Raw genomic sequence first — 20,390 nt, 5'->3', positions numbered from 1 at the left:
GAATCCCCTTCGGTTCTGTCCTTTCTCTCCATTTGCACAAAAGAGGAGCTCGACCGCCCCCCACCCCCCAGCCCGGGGTTCCACTGTCGTCCGGAGGGGGCAGTCCGCCCGCCGTAGCCACGCCTCCTCGGGCGGGAAAGGGCGGGCTATGCAAACAAGAAATGGCGTTTCGCCCGAGAACGACGGGTGCAACGACAGACATACAATTTCTCTCTTAAGATACAGAGAATAAAACCAAACCAATCGGTACCGGGGCCTACTGCTCAGTGGCTCCCATAGTACAGTACTTCCAAAGAAGCAAAGGAAGTGAGACCTCGACTGCCGGTGACCTGGCTCACCGTAGGTAGAATGTGCGCGACAGGAGGAGGAAGACGGGCGAGGGACAAGTGACAGGCATCGCTTCTCGGCCTTTTGGCTAAGATCAAGTGTAGTATCTGTTCTTATCAGTTTAATATCTGATACGTCCTCTATCCGAGGACAATATATTAAATGGATTTTTGGAGCTGGGAGATGGAATAGGAGCTTGCTCCGTCCACTCCGCGCATCGACCCGGTATTGCAGTACTTCCGGGAACGGTGCACCCCCTTCGGGGGAGGTGATTGAGGTTTACAATGGAAGAATAATTTTTTTACAGCGTCTCTGCTGGCCGCGTGGTGTCGCTCGGTCTCTGTACAGAGCGCACATTCGGGGTAAGTTTTTCCAAGGGTTCATTGAAGATGGCAAAAGTGTGACAACAATGTGTGCCGTCACTGATGCGTGCCTGGCGGGTTATCCCACGCCGGAATTGACCGAGAAGATCTCAGCCCCGTCAACACCTTTTTTTTTTTCTTTTGTCGTTTTTTTTTACAGATTTTATTGGGGAAGGGAACAGGACTTTATTGGGGAATACTGCGTACTTCCAGGCCTTTTTTTCCCTCAAGTTGTCCTTTCATCTCAGTTGTGGAGGGTGTTGTTCAGCTTCAAGTTGTTGTTCTTTCAGTCTTAGTTGTTGTGGAGGGCACAGCTCAGCTCCAGGTCCAGTTGCCAGTTGCTAGTTGCAGGGGGCACAGCCCACCATCCCTTGCGGGAGTGGGAGTTAGGAGCTAACCTCCTGAGCCACCGGGCTGGCCCCCCTGTCAACACTTTCTTGACTTCTCAATTGGAACTTATCCATTCGAGACCCTCCTGGAGCACTGATCACACTCTCCCGGTCAGGGCAGCCTTCACCGTTCCTGCCCTCAAGGGGCCTCCAACCCAGGATCGCCAAAATACCTGGCGGGGACAAGGAGGTTGCCAGTGAGAGATGAACAAACCGTTGGGTTGTTCAGACTATAGCAATCCCCTTCTAAGAGAAACCAAATTAGCAGAAGATGGCCTGGTACACACAGATCTGAACAGTGATCATGGGATGGGGAAGCCTGAAGAGTCATGTCAGGTACAGGCTAAGCACGTTCTATGTTGTTTCTCATTCAGTCATTCAACAAGTATTTTATCAAGTGTCACGTACGTGCCCGTGCCGAGCACTGTCCTAGGTGCTCAGGATAGAGCAGCAAACAAAATCTCGACCATCAAGGTGAGAAGCAAACAAGCCACTAAATGTATATTTGTGAATATACCTATGTGTCTGTGTGTATCTGTCTAATATCTCTAGATCCGTCTGTGTATATGTCTATATCTATATGTCTCTATCTATGCCACATGATGATTATGGGTGTCCATAATGACTTGGCAGCCACCGGAAAAATAAAGCCAGGTAAAGTGCGATGTGAAGCGAGCGGGAGAGTGCCTGGCATGGGGAGGGGGAGATTTTCCACCGCACTATAAAATGAATACTGTCTGTTTTCTCTAGAGTGCACTTATTAAGGGATGCCTGTATGCTTGGCATTTCCATGTGTAGCTTCACAAGGACCCTAATCAGAGAGGTGTCAGTTATCATCATCCCTATTCTACAGTTTAAAAATCCTGAGGTCCCACCTGGTTAACAGGCGGCTTCAATTCAAATCCTGACCTTGCATCATATTAGCTGTCTGACCTTAGGCAAATTGCTTAGCGTCGCTGACCTTCGGCCTATAACATTGCTGTCCACTAGAAATATGTGTCGCGTATGTAGTTTTTAATTTTCTAGTAGCCACATGAAAACAAAACACAACAACAACAACAAAAACCCAGAAACCGGTGAAACTAGGTTTTATAATTTAACTCTATCCAAAATATTGCTTCAGTGTGCAATCAATATAAAATTATTGCGATATTTTACATTTTTTACTACTAAGTCTTGAAAATCTCATGTGTATTTTACACTTACGGCCCCTCTCAGTCAGGAATAACGCCGTTTCCAGGACTCAATAGCTACATGTGGCTGTTGGCTGGGACAGCTGTAGGTCTATAGAATGGGGATGATAACATGGTGGGGATTAGAGTGGAGTGAAATGAGTGAGGCACTTGCCTTGGGCAAAAACAGTTAAGGGGGCACCAAAAAACCCAGTAATCACGATAAGATAAATTGTATTAAAATAATATTTATCTTGATCACTGAAGAGTTTTTAGGGGGACACTCCACTAACCAACCGCCCCCCCCCCCCCAGGCGAGTACCTCACTGGCTTCACCCTAGTCTTGGCCCTAGAATGATGACGAGGAGGAGGAGGAGGAGGAGGAGATGAAGACTGTCTACCTCATAGGCCTGTCGAGTGAGTTAAATGAGATAATACATGTGCAGCGCTCAGCCCAAGGGCTGGCACTGAAAAGGGCTCAGGCAACACCTACGCTCAGCTTTCTGTGTTGTAGGGTGAAATGACCGATTTCACTTACACTCATGACACCTTCTAGCTTTTCTGAGTTCAAATGAGAGAAATACAAACTCCCCAACTACACTGAAGTTCTGTCAGGAATGAGGATGGGAGAGGGAAATGCTGACTGGGCAGCCGGCAGGCAGTCTTTGCCCCAGAGGGAAATTTGTGTGGGGGTGGGGTGGGGGAGTGCTTAACGCAGAGTGGCCTTGATGCTCAGAGCATCCCCAGCAGTCACCTCTCCTCTCTGGTGTTCTGCCAGATCTCCCCCTGGCCAGATTCTCCCCCGTCACCCCTGGTTCCGGGCCCGTAGCCTCCTAACTGCTGCTTCTGAATCAGTCTGACCTGGGTATCGTTTATTCACTCAAAGTAGGCTCTTTCTGAGCGCCTACTACATGCGGGGCACTGGGCTCGTGCTGGGATCCAGACTCCAGACATAAGCACTAAGGAGGTGACGGCCCTCAATGATCTCCGATTTCGGTGGGGGGAGATAAAAGATTGCCCCACGGGGTGGTGAGTGGTGGACTGGAAATGAATCACCGGGTGGGACGAAACACATAGGTGAGGAAGAGGCGAAGGGAAACCGCATCGCAGGCGGAGGGAGCTTGACGCGCGGAGCCCAGGATTTGGTTCACTCACAGAAGCAGCGCCGAGAGACGCGGATGCCGGAATCTCAGAGAACCCCTTCAGCTGCCCTGCCGGGGCCTCCCCATGTGACGCGCCTCCTCCCCCCTCCCCACCGGCTGCCATCAGCCCGGGTCCAGACCTGGCGCTCCCCTGACTCAGCATGAACCCCTCTTCGGACACATAAGAGGCTCGTCTTTCTGGGCGTTTCTAGTGACTGCGTCTTGGCCCCTTCCTACAGGACGCTTGGGCCGCCGATCCCGAATCCCCTTCGGTTCCGTCCTTTCTCTCCGTTTGCACAAAAGAGGAGCTCGACCGCCCCCCACCCCCCAGCCCGGGGTTCCACCGTAGGCGCGCGGAGGCCGTCCCGAGGGGGCAGTCCTCACGCCGTAGCCACGCCTCCTCGGGCGGGAAAGGGCGGGCTATGCAAACAAGAAATGGCGTTTCGCCCGAGAACGACGGGTGCAACGACAGACATACAATTTCTCTCTTAAGATACAGAGAATAAAACCAAACCAGATGGGTACCGGGGCCTACTGCTCAGTGGCTCCCATAGTACAGTACTTCCAAAGAAGCAAAGGAAGTGAGACCTCGACTGCCGGTGACCTGGCTCACCGTAGGTAGAATGTGCGCGACAGGAGGAGGGAGACGGGCGAGGAACAAGTGGCAGGCATCGCTTCTCGGCCTTTTGGCTAAGATCAAGTGTAGTATCTGTTCTTATCAGTTTAATATCTGATACGTCCTCTATCCGAGGACAATATATTAAATGGATTTTTGGAGCTCGGAGATGGAATAGGAGCTTGCTCCGTCCACTCCGCGCATCGACTCGGTATTGCAGTACTGCCGGGAACGGTGCACCCCTCTTGGGGGGAATGACTGAGGTTACAATGAAAGATACAAACTCTTTCGATGCGTCTGTGGTATTCCTTAGTATAGATTTGATTCTGTCCTGCCAGAACTTCCTGAATTCTTTTTCGCGTCCTAAACAGGTGGTTTCCTACTTTCACTTCATCTTTGTTCGCGACGATGGGGTAAAGGCAGCGTGGGTTAGCGGGTGTTTTCAGCGTTTTAGTCGGCTTAACAGAGCTTTCCACGGTCTGAGTTTATAATCTGTAGCAGGTTTTAATAGCGTTCAGAGAGTAAATTGTGCGACAGAAGATAGACCGCCAGCCCTGGAAACCTTGCTCATAACTCAGCTCCTCAAATTTCTATCGTCAGTCACTAGGTTAAACCTATGAGATGGGGGAAAAAACTATGGTAGTGACTGGTAGAAGGACCTAGCCATCAGGAAGAGTTCACAGGAACCTGTCTCATGCCCTTTTATCATTCCCTGCAGTCACCACAGAAAGATCAATGTGTCATTTCTGCATGCCTTATATCCCCATAAGATTCTACACATCACCCTTTTCGGTCTTTTAGATCATTTCTCCCCAACTCCGGAAAACCTGTCCATCTTCCAAGAATTCCCTCTTTCCTGCCTCCTCTCTAAATGCTCTTCCCATTGTTTCTCAAACCTGAGTCTCTCTCCAGAGGACATCATTTCCCTACAGCCTTGGGGGGCGGGGAGGGTACCTCTCCCACACACCTCATCCTGCAGGAACCACAAAGGGAGTGCGTGTCCTTGTCTCCTATTGCTGCTTCCAGACCCTCCTCACACCATCCTCAAAACAGAACAAAAATACCAGCTCGAGTCTCTCTTTTTTTTTTTTTTTTTTTTTTTTTTTAAGATTTTATTGGGGAAGGGGAACAGGACTTTATTGGGGAATAGTGTGCACTTTCAGGACTTTTCTCCAAGTCAAGTTGTCCTTTCAATCTTAGTTGTGGAGGGTTCTGTTCAGCTTCAAGTTGTTGTTCTCTCAGTCTTAGTTGCAGGGGGCACAGCCCACCATCCCTTGGATGGGAGTCGAACCGGCAACCTTGTGGTTGAGAGGACACGCTCCAACCAACTGAGCCATCCGGCAGCTCAGCGGCAGCTCAGCTCGAGGTGCCGTGTTCAATTCAATCTTAGTTGGAGGGATAGAGCCCACCATCCCTTGCGGGAGTCGAGGAATTGAACTGGCCACCTTGTGGTTGAGAGCCCACTGGCCCATGTGGGAATCGAACCGGCAGCCTTCGGAGTTAGGAGCATGGAGCTCTAACCGCCTGAGCCACTAGGCCGGCCCCAGCTCGAGTCTCTTATCTTCAGTCTCTACTCCCCATTGTCTCCTTGTACTGACTGGCCCCCAGAACACATGAGGAGCATCTGGAAATTCACCGCCTCAACCAGGGAGGAGGAAAGGTGGCCCAGGAAGTCAGTTTCATGTACAACGTGACAAGATTTGAGGCCAGGGGATTGACTCCTTTCCCACTTCTATGACAATGAAAGACCTTTCACCTCAAAGGTTAGTTTCTCGCTCTGCTGGACGTCTGGTTCCGGGGCAAAGGCAGGGACGTTAGAATCAAAGGAGACCGTGTCCACCAAGGCCTCCCTTGCTGGAACGCGGAAGGCAGAGCTCCATCCCCGCTTGGCCGCAAACCTGTGTACTCCCGGGAGAACAGTTATCTTCCTCAGGGAAAACAGGCCGGCTCATCTAGAGCCTCCTCTCCGGCACTGTGATGTCCCTAGTGCCGCCTGAGTGTTGGCGTCCTCCCAGAGCGGCAGCAGTTCTCACGAGAAGTGTCTCTTCTCAGTCTCTTATCCCCACTTGACCTTGAACTCCCAGGGGCGCCAGTCCCTGTCACATCTGCGGCCCCAAGACCCAAGCCTGTGTTCCACACCTCCTAGATGCTCGTCAAAGGAGTCTGAATGGTAGGACACCCAGGAGGAGTGAGTGAAGACGAAGTCAAGAGCTAGAACCAAAGAATCAGAGGTGGTCCTGGCTTTCACTGAGGTGCCTTCCTTTTTTAAGAAGAAAACCAGGGATGGACCCAATGCACGTGCGATTTTAGGAAACGGTGAAGCTGGCCTCTCCAGTCAGTGGGAAAAAGACAACCTATTCCACATGTGATACTGAGACAACTGGGCGGCCATCCTCTGTGTGTGTGTGTGGGGGGGAGGGTGGGGGGGGGGTCAATAAAGTTGAGCCACATTTTAATCTGCATACCAGGATAAATTTCAAAAAGATAAAATATTTAAAGGCAAAGACAAAGCATTGAAAACACTGCTAAGGAAACGCGGGACAATAATTGCCTAAGTTTGGAGTCAGGGAAAGCCTTCTAACGGTGACTCAAAATCCAGAAGCCCAAATTTCTAAAAATTGCGCTTCTGGATTTCGAGTCACAGTTAGAAGGCCTTGAAATACTTGAGTTCTAGAAAATCTAAATTCTCTGCAGAACACAAAACATCATAAGCGAGGCAAATGAAAACCAAAGGAAAAAACTGGCAAATACACTGCAGAAAAAGATAATCACCAATGATATAGAGATCCTAGACATTCATAAGAAACAGCTGAACAGCCAGTAGAAAGTGGGCAAAGGATAGACAGTTCACAGAGGACAAGAAAAACAAAGATATACGCCGACATCTTCCCCCTGGCAATGTTACCTCTCCGTGCCCCTCGCTGTCCGTTCTAGTCTCTGTATGAAGGGGCCTGGGCCACCAGCGTGGGACAGGGTGAGCTGGGTGGGGGCTGGCACAACAGAGGCCTTCATGAGACACACACACTCCCGTGCCCTTCCAGTCAGAGAGGGACGTAAACACTACAGTGAAACAGGGCAGCACAATGTTCAGGGGCTCCTGTTGTCGGGAGTGGGAGGCTAGGAGATCCCCTCCAAAGCAGAGGCAGATTGCTTCCTCTGTTTGTACCCCCGACCACTGAGGAGGAAGCCCGGGGCCCAGTGAGCCTCTTTGGGTTCTGGAAGCAACGCATTCCGCACCTGGAAATACTGCTTGGGCTCAGACAGGTGACACTAAAGGAACGTCAGCTTCGCGGGTGCCCCTGTGAGCACAGTGGGGCCTGGACTTGAAGAAGCTGTCCTCCACAGCTGGCAGGGGACACAGCGGCCCTCAGATGCCCAAGGACAGAACACGTAGGAGCGAGCGCCTGGAGGCGGCAGCCTTGGCATGGGCAGACATTCTCTGGCTGTGTGCACAGGCTTCCCCGGCAGCTTTGCAAGCAGTGGACGTGGTTGAGTGGCAGCCAGAAGAGGAATGGAAGAGCACTACAGATGCCCCTTGCTGACCACCAGGTCATGTTCACCTGTGTGATCCCAGGACGGGTATTCCATATATGACGCTGGGACAACTGGGTAGCCATCCAGAAAAAAGAAATAAAATCAGATCTATCCCTGGACTCATGCACTAGGACACATACAAAGTGTGATAGAGACGGAATGCAAAAAGGTCAACGATTGAAAGGACAACGGGCAAAGGATATGAACATTCAGTTCATGGAAAGAAAAGCGTAGCAGATCGTCAGCACAGGAATAACAATACCCCGTCATAATACCCCGTAAGAGACACCCCGGGGTATTATGCAAATGTTTGCTAACATGATGGTTGGGCCAGGCTGTGGGCAACAGGCACCGATCAAGAAGGCTAGCTATAATAGCTGTGCTCTGATTCAAGTCGTCACCCTTGGCTTATCATCCCTTACTCCCCGGCAGCGATGGTAACTGGGTCCATAGTGAGACCGGAGGGCACTTGGACAAGGGCTCACGCGACAGCCACGCCCTGGTATTGCCCTAACGTTTGCAAGCACTTTGATGCGAGCCGGCTGAGGGGGACTGACTCAAAGTCACCTAACTCACAAGAAGCTGGTGCATGAATGAGAATGCTAAATCATTAATTAATTAATTAATTAATTAATTTTAATGTTACCGGGGAACAGTGTGGTTCTCCAGGGCCCATCAGCTCCAAGTCGCTGTCCTTCAATCTAGTTGTGGAGGGTGCAGCTCAGCTCCAAGTCCAGTCCCCGTTTTTAAATCTATAGTTGCAGGGGGGTGCAGCCCACCATCCCATGCGGGAATTGAACCGGCAACCTGGTTGCTGAGACCTTGCGCTCTAACCAACTGAGCCATCCAGTCGCCCCTAAATCATCAATTTAGAACAGAGCTACTCCTTTGCAACCACAGAACACACATGTCTGCCATCCACGGCACCTCCTTCTAAGGATCAAAACACCTGGGAAACTAAATTACGGTGTGTCGCGTCCAGCGCAACACAGGCAGTGAGGGTGCGAGAAGGGGCGGTTTGGGTTAAGTTTTTTAGAAAGAAACACACAGAGACTTAATGCAGTTAAATCTCTCCGAAGGCCAGGGGTCTCTCAGTCTCAGAGGACTGGAGCCCAGAATATGGCCGACTGAGGGTTTTATTGAATAGGTATGCAAAAACAAGAGAAAGCAACATTGTTTCGTACACAGTCTCTGAAACTCACACATCATAACAGAAAAATGTTGGAGCCATAACAGAAAAATGTCGGAGCCTGCGGACCAGACGAACGGTTCCTGAAGTGGGGAGTGAGGATTGAGAAAAAACAGACAAGAGACAAAGATGGGATCGGGAGGCCGAGCAGTTCTAATTAGACTGCAGCACCTGTTTTATTTTTTAGCTTTCTTTTATACACACAGAAACAAGAAGGTTACACAGAGCAGCTGAGGCAGCAAATACAGATTAGATATGTTTGTTCAAAGTTTGGCCCTGACTGTCTTTTACCTTCTTGATAATTCCTCATCCCCAGAACAGCTGGTATCTGTTTGTTCTTACTGTTTACCCAAGCCCCCAGTTGGCGATCCTCCAGACCTCTGCTTGTAGTTACATTTTCTTAACCCTTAATGCTCCAGCTCCCCTCAATTCCCCCTTTTTTATTTTTTGAGATCGTGCCTGGCTTAGGTGGTCAGTACAGACGTCTTTACTTACACATCATGGGATATCGATCGTCAAAATGATCGATTCCTGTCTTAGGTTGTAAAGCGCTTACCAATCATTACCCGTCATTGGCTACCGATCTCTTTTGGGGTTAGACAGGGGTATTGGTTTTTGGTTTAGAAGCCACGCTGAGCTTTACTTTATGAATTTCTCCGTAAATATCTGTAACTGTCCCGATCACAGCTTTTGTGATACAGGGGAGGAAGCATAGTATCAAGAGGATCACAACAAGCGGAATTACAAAAGGGGCCATGATTTGGAGCATTGAAGAGTATGATGGAAATATGTTGTGAAAGCTAGAGACAAGCTTGTTGAGCGTCTCAGCTATATCGGTATTTAAAGGAGAGGTCTCTTATAGTGTCAAGACCTCTTTATGAAATTGGATAAGATCAAGAGTAACATTTTTTCTTACACGGTCTGTGAGACTCATACCTCATAGCAGAAAAATGCTTATTCCAATCACCCTTTGTCTGTTAGCAGCCGAAGCATAAAGTCCCATGATGTCTTACCTTCTCAGGGTCAAGTCACTCATATTGTAACAGTTCTGTTGAGATAAGTGGAGAGAACTGATCTTCATTGCCTTCATGACTTCTCTCACAATCAGGTGAGAGGAAAGCCAGAGACAGCAATGGCTTTTCCCAGGCAGGGGGAAGGGGAGGAAAGGCTCCTTTTTGGATCTTCTAAGGCAGCTCATTGGGGGTCCCCACTCGGTTCGGCCTGGCTTAGGTTGTATCTCCCGTGAGATATCTTACCCGTCTTTGGCTGCAAACCATCTTTTGGGGATCAGACAGAGAGACATAAGGTGTAAAACATAGAGATAAGCAAAGTCCTAAAAAGGCACAGTCTCACAGACTTTTTTTCCCTCAAGAAAAGACATGGGGGGACAGTCGGCTAGGCTGTTGTGTGACTACATCTCCCCCTTTTTTGTTTTTGAAGCATGAGAAACACAGAACGTGTAGTTTTTTCATTTACAGCCCATCGGAGGGCTATTTGTCCACATCTGAGGACTACGTAAAATAAACAGAACAATAAACAGAATAGCAATATCCCCAGCAAACCCTCCACCCAAAGTCTTTATCCATTTAACAGGGTTTAAAGTGGAAAGTCCTTCTGCAGCTGCGGAAACTGTGAGGAGTGAGAGCTTTTCCACACCCTAGGGGCATGGATGGGTATCTATAGATGTCTTCTCTTCTGTGGGCTGTCGCTCATGGTATGGTTTAACACCGACCAGGAATTCACAAAGGTTTTTCTTCAGGACCTGGAGAAATACAAGCAAAGCCTCTTCCCCATGTTATCTCGCGGGGAGAAGTAGGATCAGCTTCCCCACGTAGTATTTTTTTTTTTTTTTTTTGCATTTTTTAAATTTTTTATTTTATTTTATTAAATTTATTGGGGTGACAATTGTTAGTAAAATTACATAGATTTCAGGTGTACAATTCTGTATTACATTATCTATAAATCCCATTGTGTGTTCATCACCCAGAGTCCCCACGTAGTATTTTAAACAAAGGTTGTAATTCACCGGTCGTCAACCGCAACTGAGGTCTAATCCAGTGAAGGTCTCCCAGTAGCTTCAGGAAATCATTTAATGTTTTTAAACAATCTCGCCGGATTTGTATTTTTTGAGGTAAAATTACTTGAGGCATCAAAAAATATCCCAAATAGGAATAAGGAGGTATTTGTTGAATTTTTTTCGGGGCTACAACGAGCCCATGATTATGAAGCTCTTTTTGTAAATGCGCGAAAGCAGTAAGCAACTTTGGTTCACATGAGTGGCCAAGGAGTATGTCATCCATGTAGTGAATGATGTAAATATCTGGAAATGCCCTTCGGGTAGGTTTTATTGCAGCTGATACAAATTTTTGACATAATGTAGGGCTATTAGCCATTCTCTGAGGTAGCACTAGCCAGTGATATCTTTTAAAGGGTTCTTGTAAATTAACAGAAGGAACATTGAATGCAAATCTAGGGCAATCATTAGGATTTTTTTTTTTTTTTTTTTTAATTTATTGGGGTGACAATTGTTAGTAAAATTACATAGATTTCAGGTGTAAATCATTAGGATTTAAAGGTATGGTATAAAAACAATCTTTTAAGTCCAAAACAATTTTGTATGTGTTTTTTGGTATAGCTGCAGGACAGGGCAAGCCTGGCTGTAAGCCTCCCATTAATTCCATAGTCTCGTTAACCTTTCGTAAATCTTGTAATAATCTCCACTTACTAGATTTTTTCTTAATAACAAAAATGGGAGAATTCCAGGGGGAGTTGGAGGGAGCAATGTGTCCCTTTTCAAGTTGCTCCTGTACTAGCAGCTTGGCGGCTTGAATCTTTTTTGCTGATAGGGGCCACAGGGTCATGATAATGAGCAGCAGCTTCCTCTGAGTCCTCCTCGTCTTGAGGAGTCAACTGATCATACTCATCATGTAACTGAGGATACAAAGACACAGGAAGAGCGGATGGAACGAAATCAGTGTTGTGAGGGATATCTATTTTAGGTGGGTTATTTTCAGAATATCTAATTCCTTCATGCCTGGGATCGATCACATCCCTAACCAAATTCCATAAGGAAAAAGTATCTACCGGTACCTTAGAGGGTCCATGAGCATCATAATATACCTGTAAACGCTCTCTCACCTTTTCCCAAGTTTCTAAGTTTAAAGTCCCTTCTGTGCCATATTAGCCTACTGACACCTACGGACGAAAAGAAATGGTAGTCTTAGGAACCAACAATGGCAAATCCCTTCCATCTGGGAGGATACATGCTAGCTTTTTGTCCTGGGAAAGGAGGGTCGCTGCCACTGGCACCTTTCCCGGTTTGTGGTACCAGACCGTTATGGCAGTGCTTTGGGTCCCTTGCATAGTTTCAACATGTAACAGAACAGGGGACCCCATAATAGACCATAGTGAGAGCACGTAGTTTCCTCGCAAAATCATCCCGGTATCGGGACCTTTGTATACTGCAGTCACTTGCGGTGGCCACTCAGCCACCACCCGTGGCGTCACTTGCAAATCATGAGTCAAACCGGCCCCCATGGGGCTATCAGGCCCAACCATCGACAGTGGGGGCTTTTGACCTGCCAGGGCCAAGTCCATTGCTGCCGTTGCCCTGCTTTCAAGCATGTGGGTGCTGGCAGCAAAATGTTCCCATTTCTGCCGTAGCCTGGCTTTAACAGAGTCTCACTGGTGGTAACTTGTAATTGAATGGGAGCGGCCGTTCGATGTAGCAGAGCTTCTACTGGTGCGGGCCCTCCCTTCCGTGTTCTCTCATTCAGGACTCTCAGGACGTCCCATAGACGCGAGGCCCAGTCACGCATCGTGGGAGGGTGTTTCGACACCCGGAGACCTTGCTTCAAAAGGCCATTATAGCGTTCAATCATGCCAGCCGCTTGTGGATTGTACGGGGTGTGAAACAACCATTGCACGTCCATCCTGGCAGCCCAGCGCTGCACTTCTTGCCCCGTAAAATGGGTACCCCTGTCACTTTCAATGACTTGGGGGCGCCCACAAAGGGCGCACAGCCATGTAAGGGATCCCTGTATGCCGCTGATCTGCAGCCGGACAGGGCCAAGCAAACATCAACCCCGTAGCAGTGTCCACTGCTGTAAATGCGTATATCGCATTGTGGGCCTTAGGCAGGGGTCCAATGTAATCCACTTGCCAGCGAGTGAGGGGCACCCTCCCTCGCGTAATCTGCTGTGTCTCCCAGGGGAGCCTCCGCCTTTGGGGGCTGTCCTGGGCACAGACGGCACAGTCATAGCAGGCATCTGCTATCTCCTGCCATTTCAAAGGCAGGCCCCCGTGTCTGCTCACCTGCCACATGGTTCGGCTTCCAGCGTGCTGCAATTTCCTATGCAGCCAGTGAGCCACATCAGCGGCAGGAGCCCGCTCTAACCATCGGACCCGTGCTAGGGCGTCTGCTTCATCATTACCTGGGGACACTAAGGGGGAGTGACCTGTGACATGCATTAAGGTCACCTCCTTTGTCTGCCCTAGGTCCCAGAGGTCCTGCCACATGGCTTGACCCCACAGTGGACGGTGTCCCACCAACCAGTTTTGGTGTTTCCATGTAGGGAGCCACAACGTTAGGCCCCGGAACACCGCCCAGCTGTCAGTGCAAATAACTAGGGGCCCAGGCTCGTGGCTGATTACCATCCACACAGCCCGTAATTCAGCCACTGGCTACTCTGGCCCGTCCCAGTATCAAACCAAATGGTGTCTGTTTTGGGCTGCACACCAATAGCCGTCCAAACAGCTGCAGCCCCTCGGCTAGAACCATCGGTAAACCAGGCATCCTCAGGTACTGGGGACTGTCCTTCTTTGTAGGGCGAGGGCTCCAAGTCCTCCCCTCTAGGCAGAGCACTTGGCTCAGCCTGGGCTACAAGCGCCACAGGCCCCAGGACCTGTTGTAGCTCTGTGCTCAAAGGGCTTGAACTAAGGGTGCTACGTTGCTCCAAGTAGGCACCCCACTTGGCGAGGGTGGTGGTCTGTGCCACCCCCGTTTTGGGTCCCTGGGTCCATGTACGGACCCACCCCTGGACAGGATAGGTTGTTCGAACCAACACGTGTGCCGTTCCTGTGATGGCTTCTGTGGCCACTAGGGCTGCATACACAGCAGCCAGCTGTTTCTCTATTAGAGAGTAGCGGACCCCCGCTCCTTTCCATAATTGGGACCAAAATCCCACTGGCAACCGGAGACGCTCCTGCCGTTGCCAGAGGCCCCATCCGTACCCCTCTTGGGTTACGTGAACATCAAGTTCAAATCGGCGGCTGGGGTCCACTACTTGCAGAGCCTGTGCCTGCTGCACTGCCCGTTTCGTGGCAACGAAGGCTTGCTCTATAGCCTCTGTCCAATCCCATGAGGCCCCCTTTTTTATCATATTGTACAAGGGCCTTGCCATTTGTGCTAAATGGGGTACAAACGCCCGCCAATATCCTAGCAGACCCAAATACGTCTGCAGTTGAGAGACCTCGGTCGGCCGGGGAAAGGCTTGTATCTTATCAATGATTGCCTCAGGTATAACCTTTGTCTTACCCGACCACACAACACCCAAAAACTTGACGGATAAGCCAGGGCCTTGGACCTTTTCCTCATTCACCGCCCAGCCACGTGACTTCAGGTGGCGGAGAACAGAGGGAGCTGCTTGCTCTAAATCAGAAAGAGAATCTGAGGTTAACAGAATGTCATCAACATAATGAAACAAGGCCACAGATGGGCGATCCCACCGTGCCAAATCCTGGGCCACGAGCCCGTAGCAGATAGTGGGTAGTGGGGCTGTGCAAGTCTCCTTGCGGAAGGACTTGAAAAGTCCACTGCCGCTCATCCCAAGTAAAAGCAAACTGCTCTTGACACTCGGGTGCAATGTCAATGGAGAAAAAAGCATTGGCCAAGTCCACTACATAGTGATATTTAATGGATCGTCGCGGACAGTCAGACGATCCATTAAATCATGAATTGAAGGCGTGCAAGGGTGGCGTCACCTTATTTAATTCCCTGTAGTCCACAGTCATTCGCCAGGTCCCATCTGGCTTCTTGACAGGCCATACTGGGGAGTTAAAGGGACTGTGCGTCGGCCTCACAATATGTGCCTTCTCCAATTCCAATATTGTACGACCAATCTCCTCCTGTCCTTCTGGCAGGCGGTACTGTCGCACTGTAACCACGCACCAGGGCTGTGGCAACACTTGAGGAGGGTGGTGAGCATGCCCGCGTGTCACCGCTTTCACCGCCCGGGTCCGGAGACGGAACTCTCCTACCGACGTCTGTAAGCTGAGGCCATGTAGCACGTCCACCCCTAGAATATACTCCGGAACCGGGGAGACATAAACCTTGTAGGTACGAGGAGGAAGACTTCCTATACCCAGTGGTAAGGAAACGGCTTTCACAGTCACAGTTTTTCCCCCATAGCCATCAATGCAGATTGCCGGTCCAGGGAACAGTTCTGGGTTCCCATAAATGAGACTGCAGTCGGCGCTAGTGTCAACTAGAGCCAAAACCCTCTGTACATTCCAAGGGGAACAATGTATGGACAGTTCCACGTGGGGCCTCCGGTCCCTGCTCGTCCCCTCTGACCGGGTACCTTGGCCCCACCCCTAATCAAGCTGAAAGGAGTCGGCCTCAAGCGGCTGCATGAAGTCCTGGAGGGACACGGGTCGCACTTTGCCAGACTCCTCCTTTATGCTTCTCCGGAATTGTTGTTCCGGACGCAACTGTTTCCAAAGTTCCAGCAGGAGTGCATTGGGTTGTCAGTCTATTTTCTTCCTCTCAACCCCTGCTGCCACGAGATCACGCCACATCTGTGCGCGTGTTACTCTCTGAGGCCCGCGACCTCGCCCCTTTACCTTTGGTTTGGGCTTCCAGGTCTCAACTGCGCGGACCTCCTGTCTTAACGTCCTTCGCCTCCGGCTTTCAACATCCCCTAGGGTGGCCATGGCAGTTGTAACTTCATGGATCCGTCGCCCTACATACGGTGTAAGAATAGCAACCAAGGATCCAAAAGCACTCGCAGGTGCAGTATCCAAAACCAGATCTCTCATGCTGGCAGTAAAAAGCTCGTCATCTGGGCCCTGCATGTTGAGGTTAAAAATAGCATGTCTCATACCCATTTCACGGATTATTTGCATAAGTTCTGTATATGACTGCCATTGACTCACAGTGTCTGGCAGCTCGCCAGCCTGTCCCCATACGGTGCGTACCGCAGCCGTGAGCCACGCCATTAGAGAATGGTTGCCCTGGTTGTTGGCCAATCTATGGCAGTTTGTAACCTTTGTCGCAGGGATGGATGCACTGTCACGAAGGCTAGCTTTTCCATCTCGCCTGGGGAGCAGAGAATGCTGTCTGCTCCCTCATCCCATAAATGTAGTAGCCAAGCCGAGACTGGCTCTCCAGGGCGCTGTCTGTACCCCCTCCCCAGCTCCTGCAACTCAGTGGGAGTGTATGGGGTGTAGGTCGTGAACTCAGTCACAGCTGGGTTGCTGGCAGCAACGCCCCTGGGCCCCAAAGGTTGCTCACAGTTTACCCTTTGCTTCAAGATTAGCCGGGCTTGGGGGTTGGGAGCTACATTGTCTCCACTTGCTTCCTCCACCTCTGCCTCAGAGTCTCCACCTTGGGGCCCTTGTTCTAACAGGCAGACCCGGGCTTCCAGGCTTCCAACCGGGACATCCGGGTTCCAACCGGGACATCCGGGTTCCAACCGGGAGGCCGAGAGCCTGTAAACTACTCTCTGGTGCTCTGTCCCCACACTACATCTCCCCCTTTTTTGTTTTTAAAGTATTAGAGACAGAGACCATGCAGTTTCTTCATTTACAGCCCATCGGAGGGCTATTTGTCCACATCTGAGGACTACACAAAATGAACAAAGAATAATAAGCAGAATAGCAATAGCCCCAGCAAACCCTCCACCCAGAGTCTTTATCCATTTAACAGGGTTTAAATTGGAAAGTCCTTCTGCAGCCGCAGAAAGTGTCTCTTCTCCAGGGAGGAGCCGAAGCTTGGCGCTGGACATCTGATCTACTTCTTGTTGTAATTGTATAATGTCCACAGTGAGGTTAGGCATATGTCCCAGGAGGTGGGCTCGCACCTTAGACCAAGGGGTACGAGTTTGATTATAAGAAAATGGGGTTACACAGTCAGTGGATACATTCCAATCACATTTTAGGGTAATCATAGTGCGAAGTTTTGTTACTTGATCACCAAGAAATACAACAGTGGTTTCTAGATCTATTAATCTAACATTAATTCCTTGATCTATTTTGATTTGTTGATTCCAAGATTTACTAGCATTTTCATACCATTTTTGTACAAATTCTGTAGTTTGAACAGTTTGATGTAAAGCAACACCAGAAACAGCAGCGACAGTAGTTACAGCAATTATACCCATAATAGCAGTAATCAGCAATCCACAAATCTTTTAGTTCTATGTAATATCTTATGAAGCAATTGAAGAACAATATGAACAGTGGGAGAGCCCTCCCATACTCGAGGGGTTTGGACAGGTATCCATAGACCCCGTCTTTTCCTCAAGATCATTATCTGATCTTGGGAGGAATGATAAATTGAAGAATCTATACAAGCAAACAAATGACACTGATGGCATTCAACTATTTTTAAGGTTGAATCAATTGTGAACTTTCCCATCAGAAAAACAAAAGGAGTTTTAAGACATACTTGTAAATCAAACATCTGTGTTTTTTCAAACTTAAAGGTATATTGATTACCAATATCTTTAGTATAATTTCCATTCCAAATCTGGTTTTGACCTAAACCTAAAGCTACTTTCTTTTTTTTTTTTAAACTTTTTTTTTTTTTTTTTAAGATTTTATTGGGGAAGGGGAACAGGACTTTACTGGGGAACAATGGTCAAATTGTTGTCCTTTCAATCTTAGCTGTAGAGGGTTCTGTTCAGCTCCAAGTTGTTGTCCTTTCAGTCTTAGTTGTGGAGGGCGCAGCTCAGCTCCAGGTCCAGTTGCTGTTGCCAGTTGCAGGGGGCACAGCCCACCATCCCCTGCGGGAGTCAAACCGGCAACCTTGTGGTTGAGAGGACAGGCTCCAACCAACTGAGCCATCTGGGAGCTCAGCGGCAGCTCAGCTCAAGGTGCTGTGTTCAATTTTAGTTGCAGGGGGCGCTGCCCACCATCCCTTGGCCGGCCCTAAAGCTGATTTCCATACAGTCTTTTGTACAGGACTCCAAATAGGAGTAATCATTTTTGACTGAGGTGGTGCTAAAACTTTATCTTTCCAAAAAATAGAAATATCATATGGTGATTTAATGATCTTTGGGAAATTGAGCTCTGACATTTGATCTCTTAGGGATTGAGGTTCAGAGCATTTTAGGATGAAGCAGCAGGCACTGGAGCAGGACGGCTACAGGCATTGCACTGCTTCATATCAGGTGATGGAAGTGGAGTCACCACAGGTGGCTGCCGACGGGGCTGGTGTGGCATCTCGGGAGCTGGTGGCTGAAAATGGGGTCCCATGAAGCAATGAAGCCAGCGGCACTGGTCCCTCTGTGGACTCACACTGGTGATCAGTAGTGATTTTGTCCAGCGAGTGATTATCACTCTGGACTGGGGTGCGAGGTCCACAGTATGGCTTGATGCACCGACTCGGCACCCACAAAGGACGTTCTTTTGATCCTGGAGAGACACAAGCAAAACCTCCTCCCCATGTTAACAGAGTCCCTAACTGCCATTGATTAGTTTGAATATCCTTCCATCAAATGGGCACATCCTCCAAAGCCTTAGGGCTATGGAGATTGTTAAAATGTCTTTCTGCAGCTGTGCGCCCAAGGTGTGGCTCTGTATTACTGCTAGAGCCAGAAGAATTCGAAAAATTTAAAGTAAACATGGCTTTGGCCAGTTGTACTTGTGGAGGATTGTCTCCCCACTTTTGTTTTTGAAGTTGTTTTTTGAGAGTACAATTAGCACGTTCTACAATAGCTTGTCCTTGGGGATTATAAGGAATCCCTGTGGTATGATTAATTTTCCACTGTTCACAAAATTTTGTGAACTTGTTACTAGTGTAAGCTGGGCCATTGTCTGTTTTAATGGCTTGAGGGAGGCCCATAATGGAGAAGCAGATAAGTAAATGTCTGCAAGAGTGGCTAGCTTTTTCTCCACTTTGAGAGGTGGCTGAGATGAAGCCAGAGGAGGTATCGACAGTGACATGAACAAAAGATAAACGTCCAAAGGAAGGGACACGAGTTATATCCATTTGCCAAATAGCATTAGGAACTAGTCCTCGGGGGATTAACCCCTTCAGGGCACTCTTGAGAAGCATTAAGAATTTGGCAGGTTGGGCAAGTTTGAACTATGTGTGTGGCCTGTTTGTAAGTAATAGGAAAACGAGCCTGAAGGCCAGCAGCATTTGTGTGGGTTAAAGAATGAAACTGGGTTGCCTCAGTAACTAGAACATTAGCAATTAAAGAATCAGCAACAGCATTGCCACGCGTCAGTGGTCCCGGTAGGGAGGTGTGGGAGTGTATATGAGTAATGAAAAATGGATGTTATCGGTTTCTAACAACCTGTTGAAGCTGATTAAAAAGAAATTGGAGAGACGGGTTTGAGTTATTAGACAGTAACGCCGTCTCGATATTTTTTACCGTGTGAACTACATAAGTTGAATCAGAGACAATATTTAAAGGTTCAGTATAATCTTGTAAGGCAGTTAGCACAGCAACTAACTCTGCTCTCTGTGCAGAGGTACAGTTAGTTTGAATGACTTGTTGATTTATTTCACTTACAATTGCAGCCCTGCCGTTACTAGACCCATCAGTAAAAACTGTCACAGCTTTTGAAATTGGATCTGGACTTAATCTTTTAGGGAGAATCCAATTAGTCTTTAGAAGGAATTGAAACAATTTGTTTTTTGGATAGTGATTATCAATAATTCCAAAATATCCACAAATAGCTATTTGCCAGATTTCAGAATGGGTATTTAAGTGTGTAATTTGTTGTTTTTTAAATGGAACTACTATCTTGTTAGCTTCGATTCCTTTTAAATGAAGAACTCTGGTGCGAGCTCGTCAAACAAGCTCTGAAATTAACTCTAAATAAGTTGGGAGTGATTTGACAAAATTATTAGGCAGAAACAGCCACTCTACCAAGTCATTTGGTTGGACAATGACCGCTGTAGGCGAATGAGGAGTGGGAACAATTAAAATCTGCAAAGGCTGTAACGGATCTATGCGCTGAATCTGGGCTTCCTGAATTTTCTTTTCTACTAATTCTAACTCCTGACAGGCTTGAGGAGTCAGAGTACGGGGACTGTCTAATTGAGAAGGACCCCGCAAGAGACCAAACAAATTACTGAGCGCATAGGTTGGGATTCCCAGAGTGGGACGCAGCCAATTAATATCTCCTAACAATTTTTGTAAATCATTTAATGTAGAGATTTGGTCTCTTCTGATTTGTACCTTTTGAGGCCTAATCGTTTGTCTGTCCACAATAGCTCCAAGATATTTTACAGGAGTCGTGGTTTGAATCTTATCAGGAGCAATACAGAGACCTGCCAACTCAAGTTGTTTCTGAAACAAACAATCTGCTAAAATCTCTGCAGTTCTTTTTAGTATGTCCTGGCTTGCCACAATTATGGCAGGTGCCAGAAAACTTTTCTCTTCTCTGAATTGCCCCTGTAATGGCACTAGCTAACATAGCAGCT

General features: G+C 48.4%; 2 non-coding genes across 2 annotated transcripts; both read left to right on the top strand.

Annotated features, from left to right (window-relative positions):
• The first annotated feature begins 395 nt into the window (after positions 1-395).
• Positions 396-586, top strand: LOC141569105 (U2 spliceosomal RNA). The gene has a single exon (XR_012492503.2). It is a non-coding gene; the product is annotated as a U2 spliceosomal RNA (small nuclear RNA).
• Positions 587-4,062: 3,476 nt separating this feature from the next.
• LOC141569104 (U2 spliceosomal RNA) lies at positions 4,063-4,253 on the top strand. The gene has a single exon (XR_012492502.2). It is a non-coding gene; the product is annotated as a U2 spliceosomal RNA (small nuclear RNA).
• Positions 4,254-20,390: the final 16,137 nt, after the last annotated feature.

Source organism: Rhinolophus sinicus, chromosome 12, assembly GCF_057876585.1.
Source record: "Rhinolophus sinicus isolate RSI-liver-muscle chromosome 12, RSI-T2T, whole genome shotgun sequence".
NCBI classification, from domain to species: domain Eukaryota; kingdom Metazoa; phylum Chordata; class Mammalia; order Chiroptera; family Rhinolophidae; genus Rhinolophus; species Rhinolophus sinicus.
The sequence above is the reverse complement of the archived record's forward strand: the minus strand, read 5'-3'. Positions and strand labels throughout refer to the sequence as shown.